The sequence below is a fragment of the Littorina saxatilis genome, linkage group LG8 (genome assembly GCF_037325665.1).
Source record: "Littorina saxatilis isolate snail1 linkage group LG8, US_GU_Lsax_2.0, whole genome shotgun sequence".
NCBI classification, from domain to species: Eukaryota; Metazoa; Mollusca; class Gastropoda; order Littorinimorpha; family Littorinidae; genus Littorina; species Littorina saxatilis.
In genome coordinates, this window is record NC_090252.1 from 59,455,094 (window position 1) to 59,482,271 (window position 27,178).

A 27,178-nucleotide genomic window follows, 5' to 3' on the forward strand; every position below is an offset into this window, starting at 1 on the left:
ATTATATAGTGGCATTATACACAACTGATAAAAAAATAAATACAAAAAAAAATACATTATGGCCTGGCGTCCTTAGAACATAATAAAAGACTGACAAGGGAGGCCGGGGGTTTGGACACAAATATTCACAACATTATTCACAACATTACGAACCTCTGAAAACACCAAGTCAGGCTGGGTTTCCTCGCACCATATCACAGCTTTGCGCCAGGCAGGGCCCACCTGATAAGCAAGTGAATAACACTACATGATATACTCCCTTATAAATTAATGTGGCTAAACTAATCCTAATACTTATGGTCCCAGCATAAAATTCTGAGTTTGTTGGTATTCAGCACCATGCTTTTGCATTATTTGGCAAGAAAAATAGTGGCAGACTGCCTCATATACACATTTCAACTGGTGACTCAAAATATATTCTTTACTTTCAATTACGCGTTTGGCTTAAAACTAACAACATACGCTATAATAACATCAACCCGACTAATTGCTAACACATTGCGTGGACTGCTGGCACGCCTAGCTTTCTTTGTCTCAGAGTGCAAAACCTACGTGGTCGGTTATCGCAGCCACAGTGGCCTCACGCCGGTTTGGCACATAACACTATTTCCTGACTTTCAGCACAGCCCTAAACATGTTTGCCACGAAAATGCCTTATATACCATACTGCAGGGATAATTTACAAAAAAATAATATTGACCCAAACAAAGAGGCTCGGCGATATCAGCTAGTCAACAAAGACATGAAACACTTCATCCGTTCGACCGGTCTCTAGCATTTTAATTTACACAACTTCTCATGGTACCTGCAGTACAAATATTGTTACTTATACCAACAATCATCAGTATAAAACATCATTAGAACAAAAAAGATACATAATTATATTCAAAAAGCGTTAAACACCTACCGGCTATTCTCTCAGCCTGCGTTGTCAGACAATCACAGAACACAACCTGCTCCTTCCCGAGTTCGAGCGCAAATGAAAGAACCACGCCAGCCTCGGCGGTACCCCTGCATAACTTGAGATCATCCGCACAAACTAGTCCCTACAATAATGGCGCTAAGACTGCCATTCCCTAACTTGCTACTAATATAAAGTTTATCCATACCAAAGGGCTTCGTTATTCCGTTACATTATAAAGTTGGTCATATTTCTTGTTGCAATTATTTTCGTCATAGTTTTGGGAATAAAATTACTACGCCGTTAGCACCCCCATGAGTAGTACACTGTGTGCGCCCGCATTGGCTGATTGGTAGGTGGTCATTTACGAGACACGCCTGGGCTTGTGACTGGCAGGTGATACTGGTCCATTAGCTCCATTCTTCTTTCGCACAATCACTGAATTGTCGATAATGTATTCTCATCGCGGTACTAGTAAAAGTTGGACCGCGTTGGTGAGTTCAATCAACGGTCGAGCTATTGTGAACGACTGAGTAAGAATCTCTCTCTTTCTTTCTCTCTCTCTCTCTCTCTTTCTCGCTCTCTCTCTCTCTCGCGCTCTCTTTTTTTTCTATCTTTCACTTTTTGTGTGTGATTTGTAATAATTTCTGAATACTCTCTTGCTCCTTCTACCAACAACTCTGATTCTCTTTCCTTCCCGGGCAAATCCCCTCCCCACACACACACAACCCCCTCCCCATCTTTTTTATGATTCGTATTCAAGGCATGAAACAGAACCACTCGCCTTATTCATTCCTTCGGTGACGGCTTCTGCGCAGACGTAAAAAAAAAAAGGGGGGGGGGCGGGAAAATGAAGCATGGACGGAGGCAGAGAGGAGGGCGAAATGGTTAATGTTTTTACCGATTTCGCATCTCTCTCTCTCTCTCTCTCTCTGTGTCTCCCGTTCCCTGTACTGCGGCATTCCCCATAATGAGAGATTGACTTGAAGGTCACTGTGCCGTAAACGTGAACTCCCTAGCATGTTACAACCTCTTTCTTAATATGCCGCATTTCATCTCGGAAAATATGTGCGTTAATTGGTGTGCGTGCGTGCGTGCGTGCGTGCGTGTGTGTGTATATGCCTGTATGTCTATGTATTTACGTGCGCGCGCGCGTGTGTGTGTGTGTGTGTGTGTGTGTATGCTTTTGCTATCAAGCATATGATACCTACTGTAATAGTTTCATGCATTTATTGTATGCATTTAATGACTATTCGAATGTGTATATTTGCATATAATTTGCTGTGTGTGTGCCCACACACGTGTGTATGTGTGTGTGTCTGTACGTGTATATTTGTGTATGTGTCTTGGTGTCGTTTGATAATGTTTGCTTAAGTTATATCATCCGTTTCCAAGCTATGTTTTCATGATTATGTCTCAACATTTGGCAGGCTCTTTTTCTTTATTTTACCTTACTTATTTGCATGTGTAAGGCCATGTTTGAAGCCCAATGTATCTCACCCTTATTAATTTCGTTTTATGCACCAATTTAATTAGTCTGTGTAATCATAATAGCTTGAAATCGTGCTGCATGTGCCGCTTAAATTTATGACCAAAAGTTTTATTATGTTTTTAGGATTGTGATATTCGAATTGTCACCGTATCTCTTAGCAGCAACTCATGTGCTCGAGAGTGCGTGCGTGCGTGCGAGTGTGTGTGTGTGTGTGTGTGCAGCATAGATGTGGTGGCCTGTGTGGAGTATTTATTGTTCTTATTTTAGTTTTGTTGTTATATGTTGTTCTCGTTGTTTTAAGAGCGGATAAACCACGTTTTTCCATATAATTAATTGTATGAACAATAACTGATTTTATGTGTTATGTCTAGTATACCTGTATTTTAGAATTGTATGTATGGTGCATGGTGTGGTGAGTTTTTGTTTGTTTGTAACTGTGGTGTACAAGGTATTGTAGGTGGGGTTTTTTTCTTGTGGGGGGAATTGCTTGGATTTATAACTGATAGAGTTCACAGCAACACATATAAGACTTTACAAGACGTCGATAGCAAAAGAGAGGTAGACATTACAACACGACACATACAATCAAACTCTCACACTCGTACCAACACTTTACGCCGCTCTCCGACCACACATCACATCCGTACAATAATATCAACTATATAACTCAAATGGGTAATATTATAACGAGGTTTTATTGAATCAAATAAACACATGTGCGCTTCTACGAAGAGTAGTGTATCTGCGTGTTCGAATCAAATGTGTGTGTGTGTGTGTGTGTGTGTGTGTGTGTGTGTGTGTGTGTGTGTGTGTGTGTGTGTGTGTGTGTGTGTGTGTGTGTGTGTGCGTGTGTGTGTGTGTGTGTGTGTCAATGTGGTGTATTATACAAGGCATATTATTGTAGGTGTTTTTCCCACTTGCTTGGATTTGCAACTGATAGAGTTCAGAACAATACATATAAGACTTTAAAGACTGCACAACATAAAAGCTCTCACACTCTGCACATCCCATCCGTACAATAATATCAACTCGAATATTTAAAAAAATAACAAGGTTTTATTGCATGACCCATAAATCAATTTATGTCGAGGCACTGCATACCCTACCCCCAAACAGCGACAGATACAACACTCGAAGGGACAAAAGACTATGCGTAAAAAGACCCTAAGCTCCTCTTCTAAAAGTTCTGTTTGGACGAGACTGACCCATCCTTAATTGATAATCTAACCATACCTGCCTAAAATTCACTCTCCTCATGGGAGGTCGCCGTCTAATCCGATCGATAATTCCATCTACTTTTCTTTTAACTAGTTCTACAAAAGTGTGGGTGAGGTCTTCTTCCATGATACGATCTCCTAGCTCCCAAATTAACCCCCAATATTCTTCTTCATACCAATCCTCATCCCCACTAGCGTTTCCCAAATATTCTAGCGACTGATTAATCAACTGTAAGTCTTCGTCTAAATGCCTCAAAACAATAGTATAATCCGTCCGAAGAGTCATTCTTTTGGAAGGGAGGGGTTGGTTTGACAACTTGCAACGGCGCTCTGTAATAAAAAAATAAAAAAATTGATTGGTTAATTTTAATCTCTCTCTCTCTTTCCCTTAGACACACACACCTTTTATTTCTAAAAGTTAAACTGCAAATCATCGAAACTATAAAGTGCGGCCGCGTCGATAGTGCTTTCTGCTATCCCATTCAACCAAGATGATGGATCCGCCCTACCACCAGTCTCACTACAACTGTCAACAACTCGGGATGATTAGTTGGGAAGGTTCTATGACATCATTTTGGGCCAGGTATTGGCTGCTGGGGAGTGTAATATTTACAAAAAAGTTCTCTTGCGGCTGTGGCACATCAGCGCCGTCGGGTAAGAAGATGGTTGCTGTTGCTGTTTGGGGGGCGGGAGGTGGTGGTGGTGGTGGGGTGGGTGTTTTGGGAAGGTTCACCATATCATTCTGGCGAACATCAGCGCAGTCGGTCGAGATGATGATGGGCGCTGCTGCTGTTTGGGGGGCGGGGGGTGGGGCCTGGCTATGTCGTTCTAGAAAGAGAGCCTTCTGACGCCCTTGCAGTATACGTACGAATCTTCTTCCAGCTGAGTCTGAAAATGTCAAGGTATCTTTGGATTTTTTTTTTAAACAGAGTATAGAAAAAAAATCACGATGTTTTTTGTTTCTCAATGAGACGAAACGCTCCCCATGAGGTCTTCCCAGCAGTTCCGATCGAAATCGGAGATTGAAAGTACCCAGTAGCCTGCTTAACTGAACCACGGGTATCACTACGTACTCGTAACCGGAGATTCGGCACAGACTAAGCCTATTTTCTGTTGAATTGGGGTCATATTGTTGGTTGTCCCCGTGGTTGTCTCTACGAAGCCGTCTTACTTCCGTCCTACCCTCCACATTCGATTTTGTATAGACATAGCTTCTAATAACGGTAACGATTGGGTTCATGGTACTTTTTTGTTGTTGTTGTTGCTAATAAATGTGACTCCTTCCTAGAAATAATGGGGTGGTGTTGTTCTACTTATATACGCTATTTCTCTTCTCTCCCTTTTTTTTCCTTGTGAATCCTCTGATAGGGCTTTTTTTTCTTCCTGAAACAGTATATTCGACCGATTATAGTTATAAGTATAACAAAACATCATAATACATATTAAAGTACGCGATTTTCTTTCAATGCGGCATTTTTTTATGTGCGTGATATCATGGAAGTTTTATCCCTTGGAAAAAAAAACCCAAGGGTGGCTACATTGATCACGTGGTGCGAAAGAAAAACAGACAATCTCAAAACTGTGAAGTGTTGGGGATAAAACTTCAATGACTATACAATATCACTCACACACACACACACACACACACACACACACACACACACACACACACACACACACACACACACACACACACACACACACACACACACACACACACACACACACACACACACACACACACACACAGATATTGATAAAGGTACTGACTTGTCCGAAGTATTTAAAAAAAAAAACCTCGGGTACTATATTTCACACACGCACACACACAAATAGACACGCAAACAAATGTATAGCAGGGGAGAGGATATACTACTTCAGACCACACAAACAAAAACAAACACCGTAAGTGACAGCACGCAGAAAAAATAAAGGGGGGGGGGCATCTTTTTTTTGTTGTTTAGATTGACTTATGGGGGAAGCTAAAAGTTTTTTTTTTTTTTTAACATCTAAAATAGATTTGTTGCGCTGGTTTTATAACAAATAGAATATTAACATTGCGTAACACAGCGAGATCTACTTTCGCTTTTATTTAGTACGACTAGAATTTTTGAAGAAGATGATCGTGTCATTCTCAGAGCACTAATACGCCACCAAACTTTTACCTCAGACTAGTTTTGGGAATGTTTAAACTGGCTAATTGAATTTGTTGATTTGTCTGGTAGAGAATTCCATGTTCGGGTAGTGCTGAGAACAAATGACTTGTTATACAGTTCAGTTCTGTGTACGACCCCGTTCAAGTGGGTTTCGTCTATATACTCGTGTCATCTAATCGCTGTCATCTTCTTCCTCTGACAGTTCAATGTCGGCGGAGGAGTACTCACAGTCTGAACTTAAACTGTTATCATCCTCATTGACGGTCAAGATCTCGTTCTCATTGACGGCAGAATTATTGCCCTTGACGGCCGAATTATCTCCCTTGACGGTCGAGGTATCATTTTCCTTGACGACCGAATGATCGACCTCATCCTCGCTGCTGCTTGTCGAATAGTGCCGATCTTTTTCGCGGTTTTTAAATGTAGAAGCTGGCGGGCATAACAGATCTAAATTTTTTCCACCTTTTCTTTGTACGCCGATTGGCCTGCTCTGACCATGGTGATGACGGCTCTTTTTTTTGGGGGGGGAGGGAAAGGATGAGGCGTCGTTCCTCAGAGAAAACCGAACACGTTTTTTATTTTTTATTTTTTTTAGTTCTTCCAAAACGAGAGTTAGTTGTTTGGAGATTTTGTCGATTTTCTCATCTTCTAAATCTTCTCTGTTCCTCCTTTTTTTAAGTCGTTTTTCTTCCTTTTCAACGGCGACCTCATTGGCTTTTCTCAGTTTTCGGATGCTATATTCAATGTCACGCTGGTCCGTCTGAATTTTTTTTAGTTCGGCCATCATGGCCGTGGGGGCAATCTCATCACCCCGCGGCGGAGACGATTCGACGGCCGGACGCCGACTTGGCGCGTGCACGTGAGGGGTAAAGTCACGTGGGGGTTGACTTCTTCCACGTGATTGACCAGAATTATTTCTGGCCTGGTCACGGGAGGAGGAGGGGTTCCTGTCGGTGAATGACCGATACTGATTCCTACCCCAATTGTGTTGGTAGGCCATTTGTGAGTTCGGTATCAAGTTACTGCAACAGAAACACCAAACCCTCATATGTTCACGTCCTTCAAGGTTGTTGTGTCTATTTAAACTGAACTGCTTAGATCATGGGTAATATTAACACCTTCACATTTAAATGCTTATTTTTATATCCATCCATTGAATTAATAAAACCACAACGAAGCATACTATAAACTACTTAGCGCGAAACAAACAAACAGGAAATACCATCGCCCTTTTGTATGTGTAGGTAGAAAACACGTTTTATTCCCGAGTACGCCAATAGCTCAGCAGACTTTAATCGTGTGTGTGTGTGTGTGTGTGTGTGTGTGTGTGTGTGTGTGAGTCTGTGTGTGTGTGTGTGTGTCTTGACTTAACAGCTTATTGCTGGGAAGCTACTGGGCGCAGTTCGTTCGAAAGTTGATACACTAACTTGATAATAGGTCTGATTGATCGTATTAAAACTTCATAATGTTACCTGGGACCTAAATGCGAAATAATCCACACACACACAAAAGAAAAAACGACTTGGCGGTGGGTGCAATTCGCGGTGGGATAGAACTGCTGTTTGGCTAAGCCGGTCAGCGCGACACCAAACTTTGCGTGCGTGGCAGACGCGAACTGAACGAGCAAAGTTGGCAATCTAAACATTTGTGTTCACTGGCAAAATTGTCAGGCTTGGTAGACCACTTACAGTGCATAATATCTTGTATTTTTTTTATTTTTTTTTTGACTGTCTATGCCACACTTCGCGCGCGTGTTTTGTTTCACTCAAGACCTATTAGTCTAGATGTTGTCGAAAAATTATAGTCAGTCTAGCTGTGGGTTTTTAAAGTCACCGTACATTTGAGAAAACAAACAAACAATATTCGTGAGTAAATTTATCTAAAGGTGGTATGTTAATTTTAGGACATTGTATAATTCCCGAGTAAAATGGGACAACGCATTAAATATTAAAAGTTCGGGGATTTAATACTTTTTTCTGATTTTTAATAATTGTAATATAAAACAGACGGGGGAAAATGTGGATGAATGTACACGAGTATTATGTGTCTTTAGGTAGAAATAACATTTATACAATACAAAATGACACTGACAATAAAGAAATTGACACATACACACCACACAATAATCGAGGGTAGAAAAAAGAGAGGAAGTTACGGTCCCACTGTGATAAATTATAACAGAGACATACAGAGATGAGGCCGCTCGCGTGAACTTTTTTTGGAGTACCGCGCTCTGTCTTCGCGCAATTATCAGTTCTCACTCAAGCGGTTCTCGCACAATGGCGCGTGGATAAAAGATGGGGTTTTTTTGAAGAAGAAATGAGCGAAATTGCTTACTTGAAATTCATCTTCTAATTACCAAATGATACAATAATCTTCTTATTGTTATTTTTTGTTTCTCTTGAGTGTAATTAACAGTTTACATGTTTTATTATCTATGATTTTCTATGAACCAGTAGTTATAATTCTTTAAAAAAAAAAATACACACACACAACAATTACCAGCTTGGTGCAAGTGGGAGAATTACTTGCCCCTGCCATAGGCGAAGATAACGCGAACGGGAAGACAGCGCTTCATATCTCTTCTATCTATGTCTCTGATTATGCTAAACAATAACATTTTGAGAGTTTGAAAAAAAACACCACTATCAATTTACTAAAATTGACTCTGATTTGATTTTTGAAAACAATCATAATTATAATGATGCGTTTGTATTAAGTCCTTGTAATTAATCGAAATATTTATAATAGTGGGACCGGCGACTAAAAATGTACATCAACCACACACATATGAAATGTTCTTACTTTTTTTTAGATGTGAAGACTTGACTGTGACTTTTGCCGCTGGTAAGAGGACTTGGTCCGTCGAAAACTTTAATGTCTGTAAAATATTTTTAAAATGTTGTTTTAAAAAAAACCCTGTGCGTACAGAGGTAATTAATCGTAGAATTGTAAAAAAATATAATATCTTACAAAGTCATTTCGTAAACTTCTCTCATTCTCTCTCTCTCTCTCTCTCTCTCTCTCTCTCTCTCTCTCTCTCTCTCTCTCTCTCTCTCTCTCTCTCTCTCTCTCTCTCTCTATCTCTCTCTCTCTCTCTCTCTCTTACACACACACATACACACACACACACACACAAATAAAGGAGGGGTCAACCACACACATTTACCTTTTTTGTTGAAGACTTGAGGAGACGATCTGGCTGGCTCTTTGTTGGCTCGGTGGTTTATTTTTGGGGTGTTTTTTTTTTGGTGGAGTGGAAAGATCCTTCTCTGTGTGTAAAATAAAAAAAAAATGTTGTAAGAAACTGCGCGTTAAGAGGTAATTTTAACCGTAGAAATGTGAAAAATGTGATATCTCACAAAGTCTTTTTCTTTAAAAAAATTAGATATATAAGTTTAATGCGAAGGCAATGTTGCTGTTTTTTTTCTCTAACTCACAAAAAACAAATCCTCTCTCTCTCTCTCTCTCTCTCTCTCTCTCTCTCTCTCTCTCTCTCTCTCTCTCTCTCTCTCTCTCTCTCTCTCTCTCTCTCTCACTCACACACACATATATACACATACATAAAACGCACGCATATTTTTCTAAAAAAAAACCATATACACATTTTCACCCTTTATTAATTTTGTTTAACATCATGCGACCAACATTTATATTTTTTGTAATAGAACCAGCCGGCGTATAAAAGCTGATTTCAGACGGTCCGGATTTATTACTATATTTTATATATTAAAAAAGCCGGTTAATAAACCCAACCTGCGGCTTATTTAAGCCAGTTTTTTTTAGAGAAATTACGTATAGTTTATGACTAACACTCAAATTATTTTTCTTTTCTTCTCTATTCCTTTTTGTTCTGTTTTGCGTAGAATATATGTTTCTTGTAATCGCTCATAGGTTTATTTATGTCCACACTCACGCGTATTACGAAGTAACCGAGTTCAGAAAAGAATGTCAGTTAATAAAAACTGCACGTGTTGAGTTCCTAAATTATTGTGTAGCTTTGATCGCGTCTTGTATTCATGACTAAATCAAATCAGTTTACTGTTTTCTATCGGATTGGCAACAAAAGGGATTGAATCAAACAAAAGTTTAACATCCTTCGTGAAGTTTTGTTTAGATTCAAACAAATGTAAATGACGAAAAAAAAATGACTGAATGACGTAAACAAAAGACCACTGTATTTATATTAAAAGTTTGTAAATATATGTTATTTATAGAATAAAATATACATTTAAATAGGACTTAGCACAATAAAACTAAGCGAAGTGATGAATCAAAACGTGTTAGTTTACGAGTGATAGGATACTTTTAACGGACTATTCATTTTGATTCTTATACAATTGTTGTTGTTTTAAGATAATATATAGATTTTTTTTTTATCTGGCGCTCTAAAACAATCTTCCTTTTCAAGTTAAAATTCATTCAAAAAAGAGGATTTATGGCCGCTATGTTTCGATTTGTATTTAAAACAGAGGCATCACACACAAAAAAACAGTGTTCACCGAAAATAAGAGACAGGCCCTTTTCTCAAAAAATACATGCACTACTCATAAACAAAAGATTTACAAAAAAGTTTGACACTACGATTCGTAATTAAAAAAACAAAATAAAAATCGTTCAATGTGTCTAAGTTATGTAAAATAAAGTGGACATACCCTTTTTAGTTGAAGACTTGACTTGAAGCGGACTTGGAACAACTTCTTGGGTCTTTTTGGCGTTCTGTCTATTTGGAGCTCTGTAAAATATTATATACTCCCCCTCAAAACCAGTTCCAGAACGCACGTGACTTGTGTGAAGTTTTAGTCAAGTTTTAACTGTCCATAGTGGAAGCTCCGCCCCAAATGAACGCTGGTTGGTAGGTGGTCATTCGCAAGACGCGCCTGGCTGACTGGTCGGTTAGCTGCATTCTACTTTTACACAATCAAATTGTTGATAATGGATTCTCATCGCGGTACTAAAAGTTGGACCGCGTTGGTGAGTTCAATCAACGGTCGAGCTATTGTGAACGACTGAGAAAGAATTTCTCTCTTTCTTTCTTTTCTCTCTCTCTCTCTCTCTCTCTCTCTCTCTCTCTCTCTCTCTCTCAGTCACTGCAGAGTTTTGAGATAACTTTGTAACCCGTTTTATTCGCAGCCGGTAATTTCCGCGCATATGTAAATTCCGCGCTTGTAAAATACATGTATGCTCCGCGCAATATCGGGTTGTAACTTCCGCGCACGAATTACTGGTTCGGCTCATACAACTTGCGCGCGTACTCACAGTCCCTACGGCCGCAACGAAGGCAGAAACTGCTGGAACTGGGGAGACTGCAGCAACGATACAACACGGGGGAAATCGACAGGAAGGAATACGTCAAGTCCATGGCCTGGAAAAATTTGCCGGCCATGCTGTGACTTCCCCCCTCTTGTACCTTTGCTGCAGTCTCTGTGACTGTGATACCAGACACCCGAAATTTCTGTAATTTCTGTTATATAATAAGTGAACAAAATATTCTTATACGCATGGTTTAAGTCTTCATTCGTTTTTATCGACTTGTCTGTGTAATAAAGACGTGTTCAATATATAGATATACAAGTGTCAGTTTTCATGGATATACAAGTGTCAGTTGTTAATGTCTCAATGTCTCACATTTGACCGAGCAAAGACACGCGCGCTAGTTTCACATCACATTTTGCTAAAACACGCGCGCATCTTACATATACACCACGCGCGGGAGTTTCACATGCGCGGAAGCTTCAAAATTGGGAAAGTGCGCGGAGTGTTCATGCACCCGTTTTATTTTATGCTCCCCAACAATACAACTTTGGGTAACGTGCCACGTAAAACTACACGCAACAAGGATTCAGTAGGTACCAAACATACCTTGGTATGAATCTTTATAAAGAAGTAGGCTACTTCAAACGACAGCCACGGTTGGGTTCACGGCATCAAACCGATGCGACTCTCCGTCATATCATACACGTAATCAATCAAACATGTCAAACTACATGGCGGGGATATAGCTCAGTTAGTGGTAGCGCGCTGGATTTGTATTCAGTTGGCCGCTGTCAGCGTGAGTTCGATCCCAGGTTCGGCGGAAATTTATTTCACAGAGTCAACTTTGTGTGCAGACTCTCTTCGGTGTCCGAACCCTCCCCCCAGTGTACACTACATTGGGTGTGCATGATAAAGATCCCACGATTGACAAAAGGGTCTTTCCTGGCAAAAATTGCTTAGGCACAGTTAATAATTGTCCACCGTGTGACTTGGAATAATAGGCCGCGAAAGGTAAATATGCGCCGAAATGGCTGCAATCTACTGGCCGTATAAAATTTCATCTCACACGGCATCACTGCAGAGCGCCTAGAACCGTACCCACGGAATATGCGCGATATAAGGCTCATTGATTGATTGATTGATTGATGTATACGTCTATGGTCGGAAAGGAGAGCTTCCCCCGAGCCTGTGCATGTGTTGTTCGTTGTGCGTGTGTAAATGTACACAACAAACTGACCACAAAACTGAGACAGACCTCTTTAGCTTTAGTCTTGCAGAATTTAAACACGAATACAGGTAGAGCGTGCATTATACTAACTGTTTGGTAAAAGTATAAGGACGGCGTCGTGGAGGACGTTGGGCAAGCAAACAACAATCATGGTAAGATCATTACTCGCTAATCTTCACCAAGGCTGTGATATGTTCGACCCGGTGCGCGGTCGTCAATGCACGGCGATTGCACTTTCTGCTTTGCTGTTTTTTTGGGGTGTCGCCAATTTTTGCGATTCGCCGGTCTCGCACTTGCAGTCGCCATTGCAAATTTCGCATAGTCATGATGTGTTCAATTTAATTCAGCCAAGTGATTTGGACAATGTTTTGTTCGAAGGATCTGCTCTGTACAGTCAACTTTCTGCCGAACTCGGTATTGACGGATATTTGGGACATGAACACTTGCCCTCATCTGTCGCCGGTCATCCAGTGCACATTGAATATGTGGTCGATGCGTTTTCAGGACACACAAATGTAGTATTGGACAATGCTTTTTCCACAATGCCGTTGTGGGAGGGATTGCAGCAAGCTCTTGCATCGTCACATTTTGTTCTTGCAACGTTTCACGAGTCAAGTATGGGTATCTATGGTGATCTGAATTCTCAAACTTTCTACATTTTTGACTCTCATGAAAGAAATTCTGCTGGTGCGATTACTTCAGATGGAGCAGCAGTAATGATGGTGTTTGATAGTTATTCAGATTTGCTTTCTTTTTTAACAAATCAATACAACTGTTTGTATGAATTGACCCCAGTTCATTTTTCATCAATGCATACACATACAGCTGACTGTATTTGTGATCCTGACTGATTTGACCCCAGTGCACGGGTGCTACATTATTTGCGTAGAAGTTTTTTCTTGTACATTTTTTCCACAATACTATTTGTCCTTTATGACTTTGTTGTAAGAGACATTTGGAAATAACATTATTTTCACATTTATTCCTGTTTTGTGTTTTTTTTTCTTCTTTCGCATCATTCCTTTGCTCGTTCCTCATTAACACGTTATTACAAACTTAGGCAGGAAAGGTTCTGACATCAGCCAGAATGGTCTTCCTACATATAGGACAGGCGCTGAACGGCAGTCCGCAATCATAGCAATAGGAACAGTGACCGCAGGGTAAAAATGTGATGGACACTTTCTTGCAGTGACAATTTCGGCAAAATTGACGTTCCTTCAGACGTTTATTTTCAGAGCGAAGAACTCGCACCTTTTGTTTTAGAAACTGAGCATCTTTCCCGCCACTAATTTTCCGTTTTGCTTCACTCTCTTCTCGTTTCCTGATAACCGGTGATGGCAGCTCCGCTGTAGCCTTTATTTTGTTGAGTTGGTTAAATTCTGGACGTATCTCTACATCCTTTAATCTGCTCGGGGGTTCAGCTTCTGCACAGTCTGTCTGGAGGTTTTGGCTGGATGTCAAGTGTCCGTCATTTGCTGCGTCATATCCCACTGTATCCTCTAATTCTTCGTCATCACTTTCAGAGTACTCATATTCCCTTGGTTTGTGTAATGGGGGTAAACTTTTTCCTCTCCTTTCTAAATCCATTAATTCTTCCACCTCAATCATTACGGTTGGGGCTTGCAAGGGTCTGTTTTCGATTTGAAGTTGTTTGGCAGCATGGAGGATCAGGTCTAACCTGTTAATGCCCATTGCTTGTACAGCAATTGCAAACGGTTGCTGGAGCAATTTGTCGTCTTCAGGAATCATCTTTTGTATATCAGAAGAACCTTTGCCACAAGCCATTTTTTCACCGAATAACTACGGGCGACTATGTAAACGCAGCCGACCTCGCAGAAAGCTTGGAATCGACTGACTGACTCTGCGCAGTAAATACAATCTTTAAACTCAACTTGTTGCTTATTGAGTCAGTACTATTGGCTGTCGAAATGGAACTGACTGGCGAGAGAGCCGCCTATTGAGAGTTTTATTCTACTTGTTTTGTTGTGTTTCAGCGTGACTTTTTATGTCGAGAAGAAAATCTTGTATCAAAACAAAGTTTTTCAAAATTTGGGTCCGAATCGGAGTTATCTGTTAGATGGTAAACCCTACGTCTAATAAAGACCCCGGGTTGTAGTTTAAGGGGGGGGGGTGTCATTTGGTGTATGTGTGTGTTTGTTTGTAGTATACCGCCATGTTGAAAACCCCAGAAGAACCCTCGCTATAGATTACAATGAAATTTTGAGCCGATGAAGACACATTTTCTAACTAAGACATTACGGGGTTTCAGCGTGACTTTTTATGTCGAGAAGAAAATCTTGTATCAAAACAAAGTTTTTCAAAATTTGGGTCCGAATCGGAGTGGGGGTTATTTTTTTAAGTGTATTTATAACAGCAAACAATAACACACACAGATAATAACACACACACACACAATAACACACACACACACACAATAACACACACACACACACACACACGCGCGAACACACACACACACACACACACACACACACACGCGCGAACACACACACACACGAACACACATACACACGAACACACGCACACCTTTTAACTCAGAAATAGAATGAGACGAGGTCAAAGCCGCCTCTGTTCTTTCCTCTCACAGAGAGGGGGGGAAGGGGGGTAAGCCAGGCAGTGGCGGCGTATACTGGAGCGTGGCATAACGCTGCCGAGCGGCCGCGGTGTTGCCAAAGTTTAAAAGTTCAAAAGTTCAAAGTTCAAAGTTCCCTCTCTGTCTGTCTGTTCTGTTCTGTCCTGTTCTGTCTGTCTGTCTGTTCTGTCCTCTCTGTCCTGTTCTGTCCTCTCTGTCCTGTTCTGTCCTCTCTGTCCTGTTCTCTCTGTCTCTGTCCTGTTCTCTCTGTCTGTCTGTCTGTTCTGTCTGTCTGTCTGTCTGTTCTGTCTGTCTGTCTGTTCTATCTGTCTTGTTCTGTTCTGTCTCTCTCTGCCTTTCTGCAGTTCACCACTTTTTGACTCGGAATTGTTTACCATTCACTGTGCGATTTTTAGTGCACTAACATTACTCCCCAGAAAATGAGAGAAAAAGAGAGAGAGAAAAATAAAGAGCGAGAATCAAAGTCAACGCATACACGACTGTATTCATTAGTCGCTGCAGTACAGTTTGCTTGGCTGCTTGGTGGAGAAAGGGGGAACCATTCGCATCGTCAGTTCATACCACACCCCTGCCGGACCCCGTTCCGACAAACTATTCGTGCCGAATTGTCCCTTCCTGTTCTTTTTTTTTCTTCTTCTTCGTTTCAAGCCACGACAACGCAGAAACAAGTTAGGACAGATTATCGTTCCTGCTTCTACGAAACGTTCCTGCTCTTTTCTTTCTCACAGAAACAAGTTATATGCTTTCACGTTCACTTAAAAAAAACAAAAAAAAACGGGAAAACCACCTCATATCATCTTCCAGAAGCTTAATATTCGATCAAATCAGTAAAACCACCCGTTCTGCTGAAGTCTGTTTTACTACTATCCACACTCGGCTTGTTCGTGCCGTGTCAAAGAGAAAAAAAGAAAAGAATAGTTCTCCCCAATTCTGTATTCTACCCGTTAAACAGAAACTGTATAGTTTTAAAAGATTCGTCCCCCCTTTGATCTCCCTTCAATGTGAATCTAAGAATCGTTCCTGCTCTTTTTTTTTATTTTTTTTTTTACTCACCACAGAAATAATGAACGGGGAAACACATTTGTGGGTGCTTAGACAAAAATATAACCCGTGTGTATAGTCTATTTTCTGTGGAGTCTGCTGCTGCTGCTGCTGTCGTCTCTTGTGTGTATCATCACAATTTGTATGTGTGTGCCGCTATTATTTATAATTCCAGTTACTCTTTTAGTGAGAGATTTCCGAGGACACTAACTCTTTAATGTTATTGAGACAGACATAAAACTATAGCGTATAGAGAAGTTTCTATATACACACACACACACACACACAAAAACTCAACAACAAACAAACCCATGAGATGCCACAGTGCACTCGGAATCAAGTCATTGGAGAAGAAAAAAAACCTTAAATACTCTTTGTAGAATCTGTAGTGAAAGATCTCCGAGAGAAAAAGTAAGACCTGCTGAATTATGTGTTAACTTTTTTGCCTGCGATGCAAACAAACTCCCCAACAGAAATAAAAACAAAGAGAAAAAAAGAGCTGACTATTGTAAATAATGTAATAACAGGGAGAGAGTACAGGTCAACACATTGTTTGTTTGTATCCAATAGGTAACTATAAGTGCAAAACGGACACTAGTAACATTTCTGGTAACTAAATACTAAGCGAATAAGAGGGAGTCGATAAACCAGTGCCGACATAAAGAACTGACTTTGCGCGGCTCGCTGTGCCGATGATGACTTGTATAGTCTGTGTGAACGAAACAACGCAACTACTATAGTGGAGCGGTAGGCTACGGCGCCGGCCGCAGATTGTAGGTCGTCCTGTCTTAAAGTTTATTGACCTCCACAGCCGCACTAATGGCACGTTCTCCAAAATTCAATGAGAGCCGTGTGCTAGTCACGCTATAGTACCTAATTTCTTCTATCAACAATGATCTTACATGCACCACACAACAGTATGAGTTGAAGTAGTTAGTACTTGTTTGTGTTGTGTGCATAATATAGTGACTGTGTAGAATGCATGCATTATAACGGCGGGGCTTTAGTACAAATCACGCTCACATTTCTCTAGGAGGAGTGTAAACTATGTGTTCACTAGACTATGCGATGAGAGCGTTTTGCCAGTATTGCATGAATGGGAAGATTATTTTACGTTACAACAACAACAACAGCGGGCTCACAACAGGCCGCTCACGAGATATTAGATCCGCGGTAGCGCAGCCGAAAGAGTGCCAGACCTTCCCCGCATTCCAACTTGCCCTTTTGACCGAGTGAACTTTCTCACTGGCACCTCGGAAGCGAGAATGTAGAATCTGCTGCTTGTCTCTTTTTTTTGTGTGCATCACGATTTGTGTGTCGCTATATTTTAGTTGCTTGATGTGTGTGCCTCTGTTAGTATCTGACAGCTGTTGTTCCCTGCTTTGTACCTAATAGCAATAATTTCTTCTATCAAAAATCTAAGACATTATATGCATGCATTATAACAGGGGCTTAGTACCGAAATCACGTTCATATTTCTTGAGGAGTGTTTGGTGTCTATGTAAACTTGCGTTCTGACTGGACTATATGTGATGGGATCAAAAGCGTTACAACTGGGAAGATTATTTTATCTATGAAAACAAAGGCAGTGTCAGTGTTTCCTCCGCCCTGAAAGAGCAAAAAATAGTATCAGTCCGCTGACGGCGTAAATAGTATAGACAGCACGCTCGCAGGCGAGCCCGCTCAGGAGATTAGATCCACGGTAGTACAGCTGGTGTTGCTATGCGCGGCCGTGTGTGAAGCCGAGAAAAAGAGTACACACTATTATTTCCAGTTCCTTTTTCCACACATCTCCTCAAACTTCCTTGCATAGATTGGTGTCGAAATCGTAAAGGATTTCAACTACGTTGTTCCCGTGTGCATCAACTTTTGTTTGTGGTTTTTATTCATGTCACAAATTCCTGTTAGTTCCTTGCCTTGAACATTTTCTCCACATCAACTTTTGTTTTGTCGTTTTTTGTAATATCACAATTTGTTGCTTTGCTCTTTGTCTCTGTAAATGGGCTGAACTCACTTCGTTTTTACTTCGTTTTTGTACATCGAAATCGTAAAGGATTTCAACTACGTTGTTCCCGTGTGCATCAACTTTTGTTTGTGGTTTTTATTCATGTCACAAATTCCTGTTAGTTCCTTGCCTTGAACATTTTCTCCACATCAACTTTTGTTTTGTCGTTTTTTGTAATATCACAATTTGTTGCTTTGCTCTTTGTCTCTGTAAATGGGCTGAACTCACTTCGTTTTTGAACAAAGTCCCCAAATTTTGTCGGCGTTTCATTTGTCTTTTGTTTTGTTCTTTTTCATTTTGTTTTTGTTGTCTTATATTGGGACTTATTTTTCCACTACGATCGTTGTTGTCAGTCTGACGGCCACCAGACGACCCCACCCTCTCCCGTGGTTATCTGCTTGATATATTAAAATGATTAATGTTGAGGTAAGATCGATGAGTCCTGGTGATTGGTTGATTTGTGATTTTGGTTATGATTGGTCGGTCGGTTTTCTCTCGGGCGTTTTGATTGGTTGGAACCGAAGCACTTACCTATTATTCCTACGAGAAAAAAAAGTCCGTATTAGCACTAATTTTGATTGGCTGAATAATATTGCTGATATTCTTCCGCCGCGTAGAGAGATATCTTTTTCCTCTTTAACAAAAAAAAAGAAGTTCTCTTTTTTGAAGCATATTTACTTTTTAGCATTGTGCTCAGTAAAAGTCACAAACACTAAACACTAAGACTTTTTGTTGTTAAAATTCTTTGAAGCGAGTTTTGGGGACCAACAATAAAAAAAAAAAGTAGTTAGCAAAGTGCTCAAAAGTCACTAACACCACCACCACCACACAGACTCGTTGTTGAAATTCTTTCGAATCAAGTTTTGGGGCCAATTAAACAGAAGTTCTCTTTTTTGTCAGAAGCATATATCTATAAGCCTGCCACAGCACTTTTTTTTGTGTGTGTGTGGATCATCGTACTTAAATGTCCTGACATAATATCAACGCAGAAATGACGGTGAAAGGTTCCCCGTTTTTTCTTTCTTTCTTCTCAATTCTGAATTCTTTGGGTAATTCCGTTTCAAATTGTGTGAAGTTTTTGTTTGTTTCCTTCCTTGTTGTCATTCTTGGGTGTGTGGAGGGGTGTTTGATTTCGAGTCTGAAATAAAGTTATACATCGTAATTTTATGAGTCGTTGTTATTCGTCTTCCTTTTAAAACTTTTTGTTTGAAATAACTGATATGAGTTGAGCGAGAAAGTTACTCCCATTCTTTTTGCAAACACTAATACCCCTTTTTGACACACACACACACACACACACACACACACACACACACATCGCCACATGAAGAGAACGGGAAAAGAACCTCCTCCTTTCTTAATTTCTTTTCTTATTTTATTATTAATTATTGTGTGTGTGTGTGTGTGTGAGTTTTTGTTTTGTTTATTCTTGGTTTTTGGGTTTTATGTTTCGAGTCTGAAATAAAGTTGTAAATCGCGTAATTTCTTGCTCGTCTTCTTATTCGTCTTCTTTTTAAAACTTTTTGTTTGAAATAACTGATATGAGTTGAGCGAGAAAGTTACTCCCTCCTCTTTACAAACACTAATACCCCTTTTTGACACACACATCGCCACATAAAGAGAACGGGAAAAGAACCTCCTTTTTTTTTCTTCATTTCTTTTCTTACTTTATTAATTGTGTGTGTGAGTTTTTGTTTTGTTTCTCATTCTCGGCGTGCTGCTCCAATAGTTATTAGTAGTATAATACGCCGCCGGCCCCGCCCACTTCCGTGTGTAGTAAGTTTAGTAGGTCTTATAAATACCGTGGCACAATTCGATCGATTTCACTTCACCGAGGAAGACCCGCGGCCGCGAAAGGCTACTAACCACACATACACACACAGTTGTTGCTACTGTATGTATTGCTACATGTATTGCTACTATTGCTACTATTGCTACTACTACTACTACTACTACTGGCATATTTACAACAACTATCTTTTTTTCCCTGGCATGATCATGATCTCGTCAGAACAAAAATCGCCACTAGACCTTACTATTTCGGGAGGAGAAAAAGGAAACAGACAAGCAGTAGAAGAAAAAGAAAAAAAAGCGATGACCAAGAGAGGTCGAAAGCGGAAATGTCGAAATATATGGAGCAGCAATTACATCAAGAAAGAATTAGAAGCCTGTACTACTAGTACTCAAGTAACAAACCCGATGGTGATGGATACTGACGATGATGATGATGATGATGATTCTGAGGAAATAATAGACGAAAGTACTAGCGATAATGATTCTATTATAACGTGTACTTCGGACGGTGGTGGCAGCGTGTTGGTGGACGAAAGGCTATTTGAAGAAGAAATACAAAATGATTGGCCCTACGAATATGTATTCTCACCAAAGAAACCAAAAAAACAGCCTCTAGTAGCGCGGCGACCATCATCATTAAGAAAGCAGCAACAACCTACTCGAAAGAAAGTCAAATTCACCACCTTAACTCCTCTTCCTCCTTCAGTTTTGACCAGTCTCGGTACAGAACAACAGCAGCAGCACCACCAGCACCAGCAAGAACAAACAAATCACACAGAACAACAAATCGAAATTGATTGTGAAGAAGAAGAATCTCTCATCATGCACAACAACCATCTTACCACCACCGGCGCGGCCTCTTCTTCTGATCATCTTACTACACCCGACACTATTAACAACGACGACAAGTTTGACGATATCCTCAGCTTTATTGCTGATGAAAATGAGTTTGAAGATGATTTCTACTATCAGAATATAGTCTACGATCCGCCGACAGACACCCCCCTATCGGTTTTGTTTGATTGAAGGGAGAGAGATCGAGAGAGATGGCCAGCCACACCCCTCCCCGGTTTTTTTTTTTTTCATTGGTCGCTGTGTTTTAAACTAGTGTATGTGTGTGACTTTTTTTACTTTTAGTCTTATATTATTTTCCCATAGAGAAAATGTACAAAAGAGGGGGCGCGCCCCTCTCCTGATTCTCTCTATACAAAAAAAAGAAGAATTCGGATGTAATAATGTTATCAAATGTATACTGATGGCCGTAGTATTGGTATGGAAATTCTCGCCGGTCAAGGTTTACCTCAACCATGACTTTTTGCCCGAAGTAGTAGTAGAAGTAGTAGTAGTAGCCACAGAGATTGCGGCGGTTTTGGATGATGAGGTAGATTTTTTGACCGCCAAACGAATTCTTCCTCACCACCCAATGAACGGTCGACCACCTCTTATAACGGCCGCGAAGTTTATCTCACTATAGTTGCAGACCTCGTTGGGCTGTAGATACTACTACATACTGTTTTGGACCTGATAACAGGTTTTCTTGAGAGATCCCACTCTGTATACGAGAATCAGACTATGTTTAAGAGCAAAACAAGTTGACGCTGCTTTTTTGTTTGTTTGTTTGTTGCTTCAAGCTTTTATAAAAAAAAATATATCACCCGGCCGGGGGCGGTGGTTGTGGTGGTAGTAAAAGGCAGACAGCAATTGAACGGGCCGTGATGAAGTCTGTGTGATGGCATTCCACTAATAGTTATTGGTGGAAGAGAGAGAGAGAAAGAGAGCCGGTCGATCGGGAGTCAAAGACTATACACACATCAACCAAAAAAAAAAAAAAAGGGATAGCTGAATGGAAGAAGAAGAAGAAAGCAACAGGAAAACTGAGGAAAAAAAAAAAGGGATAAAAACAAAATGGAAAAAACAAATATTTTAACAAGAAGAAGATTGATTTGGTGAGATCAAAACAATTATTATTATTATTATTATTCAGTCATTCTACACTGAATGATTGTATAGAGGAATTAGCACTAGACGGCGCTGATCAGTCTTTCTCTCTCTCTCTTGAAGTAAATGTTTGTTGTTTGGAGAAGACTTCACCTCCTGAGAAACTCTAAACATTATCATCATATAGTCTTGAGTGACATCCCGTCACAGTTTGTTGTTGGTGGGGCTGGCTGGGCAAGTTATAGTAGCAGCACACATGATCTTTTCAGCCTGTCTACAGGTCCTCCCTTCTCCCCCACACCCCGCGCGCAGCCCCCCCCCTCCCCTCCCCTCTCACATGACACACATACACACACACACACACCACGTTCTCGCCACGCCGCCAACGCTTTTGCTGTAGTACTGAGAGAGAAAGGCCGAATGCTTAGCGCAGGGTTGCCAACTTTCAAGTCCCGGTATCAGAAATATCAGCCAGCAGAGCGGCGACCTTTCTCTCCTCCTCCCCCTCCCCCTCCCCCTCTCCCGTTCCAGAGATTGTTAAAACAACATCGGGCTTTTTTTTCTTTTTTTTTAAAGCACTATATTGCTGTCACTAGTGTGACATGATGATGATGATGATGATGATGATGATGATGATGATTGATCTACTACTACAACAACAACAACAACAACAACAACAAATCTGAGGGTGAGATGGATTTCTGAAGCAGCACTATACTGCCGACCGAGATAACTATACTACTACTACGTGGCGGCAGCAGAACATGAACAAAGAGAGAGAGAGAGAGAGAGAGAATGGGGGAATCTACCTTACACAGCTGGTGCCGGGAGAGAAAAAGCCAGAAACTGAGATAAACGGCAAACGGGTAAAAGGGGACCATTCTCAACTACAACTGTTTTCTTCAACACCGGGCCGGCGACTTGGAAGAAAAACGGCGGAAAACCAACCGCCACAGTTTTTAGCGAGAAAACTATACAGCAGACTATACAGCTCCGTTTTGCTCTACGCCTCGCCGAGTAGGAGTTGGTGGAGAGAAAAACCAGCAATTGAGAAAAACGACAAACGGTCTTTGCCGAGCTGCTGCGGCTATGTTCGACAACCTCTAAAATCGCACACAGCAAGATTTCCCGCAGTTTGTGTATGTGTGTGTGTGTGTGACTTTTTCTCTCTCTCTCTCTTTCCTTTTCCCTGTATAAAGTTTTTCTTCAATCAATATTCCCTCCCCCATCGACACACATAGCAGCCTTTAAATACCATATGTTAACACTGACTAGCCGGCACAAACCCTTGTGCCCTCAACGAGGACGGATCATCGACTATACTGGAGCAGCAAGCAAGCAAGCAGCAGCAAGCAGAGAGAGAGAGAGAGAGAGAAAGACAGAAGGAGATCGAGCCACTGACCACAACAACAACAACAACAACTATGGCCGCGACTCGAGGGATTATAACGACAACAACAACAACAACAACAACTGGTCATGCTGAAATGGAGCAGCAGCGGGACAATGATGAGACACTTACTACATATTCATTATATATGCAGGACCCCCGCCTGAAAAATCGTCGGATTATGACGGCCGCCGGTGGTGGTACAACGAGAGGTCAAAAGCGGAAACATGGCCGGGACTCTGACGACTGTTTTTTTATTGTGGAGCCAAAAGCGACCGCTACTGCGATGATGGCGGCCCCTGGTGACGGTACGCGGCAGGCGCCGGTACTAGTCGTGATGGACTCTGATGACGACGATAATGACGATGACGAAAATACTTCCGAGCAACAGGAGAAGAAGAAGAAGGAGGAGGAGGAGGAGGAAAAGGAGGAGGAGGAGGAGGAGGAGGAGGAGGAGGAGGAGGAGGAGGAGGAGGAGGGGGAGGAGGAGGAGGAGGAGAAGGAGGAACACGAGGAGGAGGAGGAGGAGGAGGAGGAGGAGGAGGAGGGGGAGGAGGAGGAGGAGGAGGAGGAGGGGGAGGAGGAGAAGGAGGAGGAGGAGGGGGAGGGGGAGGGGGAGGACGCCACCACCTCTACCATGCAGTTTCCGTATGGCGAAAGCCGCGGAGATATGGACGAAAGAGCGGAACGGCAGCAAAGGTTGGCGTCGATATCGACATCCTATATGGACGCTGAAACATTTCAGCGACTGAAACGCGTTCTCGGGAGTATTGACGCGAAATGCGCCGCTGGTGTTTCTGCAGTTAACGAATTACTGAACCGCCGGCCTAGCAGTGTGGCCGCACCACCAGCGCAGCCCCCTCCCCCCTCCTCCCAGGACACTAACACACAATGATGAAACCTCCTTCCCCCCTCCCCATAATAAGTGTGTTTATAGTATAATAAACCAATATATAAGGACTCTGGTGGCTTCCCCGCTTATATGTTTTGTATGTGTGTGTGTGTGTGTGTGTGTGTGTGTGTGTGTGTGTGTGTGTGTGTGTGTGTGTGTGTGTGTGTGTGTGTGTGTGTGTGTGTGTGTGTGTGTGTGTGTGTGTGTGTATCCCAAGAGGGTAGCCTGGCGCAGGTCGCCGAACCCACACATATACATACACGGCCCCAGTGAAAAATACACACTCACACACACGCAACACTCACACGAACACTTACACGCAACACTCACTCACAAACACACGAACACGCAAACACACGAACACGCAAACACACTCACTCACAAACACACGAACACGCAAACACACTCACTCACAAACTCACTCACAAACACACGAACACGCAAACACACGAACACGCAAACACACTCACTCACAAACACACGAACACGCAAACACACTCACTCACAAACACACGAACACGCAAACACACTCACTCACAAACACACGAACACGCAAACACACTCACTCACAAACACACGAACACGCAAACACACGAACACGCAAACACACTCACTCACAAACACACTCACTCACAAACACACGAACACGCAAACACACTCACTCACAAACACACGAACATACACACCGTATAAAGCAAAAATAAAATAAAAAGCGTTTCTAAACGTGTTTCCAGTTCCTCCAAAAAAAAATATAAAAAATAAAAGAATGACAAATAATCAAATAAGTAAAACACACACAACGACAGAGGGCCCGGTAGCCGCTCAGTCTGCCATAAGTACAGGTGGCTGAATACAGCTAAACACGCAGACACCTGGGTAGCGCGACTCCGTTGCTGTTAGCTTTCCACTGGGAGGAAGCGACCCGAATTTCCCAGCAATGGGACAATAAAGTAATGAAAATGAAATGAAAAAAACCCCGAGTGAAACCTATAAAGGGAAACAACCGATGAGAAAGATTTTCCGTTTGTCAGAACGAGTGGGTTGTATCTCTCTCTCTCTCTCTCTCTCTCTCTCTCTCTCTCTCTCTCTCTCTCTCTCTCTCTCTCTCTCTCTCTCTCTCTCTCTCTCTCTCTCTCTCTCTCTCTCTCTCTCTCTCTCTCTCTCTCTCTCTCTCTCTCTCTCTGTGCGCTGTGCAGTGATGCCGTGTGAGATGAAATTTTATACGGCCAGTAGATTGCAGCCATGTCGGCGCATATTTACCTTTCACGGCCTATTATTCCAAGTCACACGGGTTATAGGTAGACAATTATTAACTGTGCCTAAGCAATTTTGCCAGGAAAGACCCTTTTGTCAATCGTGGGATCTTTAACATGCACACCCAATGTAGTGTACACTGGGGGGAGAGTTCGGACACTGAAGAGAGTCTGCACACAAAGTTGACTCTGTGAAAAATAAATTTCCGCCGAACCTGGGATCGAACTCACGCTGACAGCGGCCAACTGAATACAAATCCAGCGCGCTACCACTAACTGAGCTATATCCCCGGGAAAAAGGAGTTGAACTACTACAAAACAACAACACACACATTTTTTCCTGCTTTGTGTGCGTATATATCCCATGACCTCCCTTCTTTGTCTCTGTTACTTCAGTATGGGTATATATGTTGTATTTTTATAGCTCAATAAATACATCATGGACTCCAAAAAATATATGATAGTGCAGATTCCGATTTGGGCAAAGGACTACTTTCCTCCCGACCTTTGACCTCGCGCCGAACAATGTGACACATTTTGTATGAAGTTCTAAAATCGTATTGCACGGCTCAGAAAACCATATCAGTTGCACGCAAAAATGAATCTCAGATCTGATCTGATGTATGAGATGCAATAAGCAAAAGTTTCTTTCATTATGAAAGCAATGCAGGTCGAAAAAAACGAACATTCAACTTACAAGATAACCAGATGCTAGCGAACCAAAACAAAAACACGAGTACCCTCCCCTTGCATCGTTAGCAGACGACTTTTGAGAATCTGTCGGTAGTGTGTTTTGGTGTGCGCCTTCAGCTATCAAACATCGGCTGTTTCACGTGTTTTGCGAGCAAGTCTACTCTTTTGCCTGGCTCTGCAGTAAGTCCACATATTTTTCCGTAATCCAGTCATATTCCTTCAAAATGCAATCAATCGGCGGTGACAGACGTGTCGGTCGCGTTTTACCCATACCAGTTTAAGTTCATCCATGCAAACACACTCGCAAAACAGTAAAGTTTATCACGTAGATACATTTCAAATAGGGAGCAAATGGTTAAATCTAAACCTACATATTTGTTCCCTAAAATTTGCTTCTCTGTCAATAAGCCTATAATTACACACGTTCGAGAAAAACAACGTGGAATCGATTCTGAATCGAGTAAGCCAAATGGGTCCCAAACCCGTTTCGCCCGTTCTGCCGACCTGAAACGCAAAACAAAAGAATTGTGCGCTTCAACTAAATTAATTTCTATTCGACTTCATAACTTTCTTGCAACTTATGAACCTTTACTTAAAGCTTTTAAATGGTCTGAAAGTAGTGTTACCGCGTACTTATCGATGCACTCATTCGTTTTATTTTTTCAGCGACGGTCACTTGAGTTTAAGGTTGCAAAAGGGCTAAGTCTCGCTGGCAACAGTTTTACCCTGCACAGATCGCAACAGTGCCGCTAGTAGTCTACACTTTGTGTTTGATGGTAGAATGGGATATACAGATTACAACACTCGTGGTTTTTTATATGGCTTGTATTTCAGTCAAGACCCAGCAGGAATATCAATCGAGAGCCACTCGCCAGAGGCTCGTGTCTCCCGATGATATTCATCCGCTGGGTCTTGACTGAAATACAAGCCATATAAAAAACCACTCGTGTTGTAACCTATACATATATAGAGAGAGAACGATCGGTGAGACAAAATTTCACCTTTTTCTTTTTTCTTCTTGTGAGATTATGGATTTCTGTACTACGAGGAGGATAACGAACACTAAGGTCGACAGCGTAGCACTAATATCATCAGCAAAGACAGAAGCAGTCTGTGAAATGGGAATTCCAGAACATATAGTCATGCAAGTTATTGAAAATCGACGCCTAGATTTTGCTGATGGAGAATTCGACAGCGTAGAGAAACTTTATCTCGCAGCTTACGAGATCGCACAGAGTCCGGAGAAACAGTCAGAATTAGCAAGAAAACTGTACTTAGCCGAAGAAAAAGAAGAAGAAGAAGAAGAAC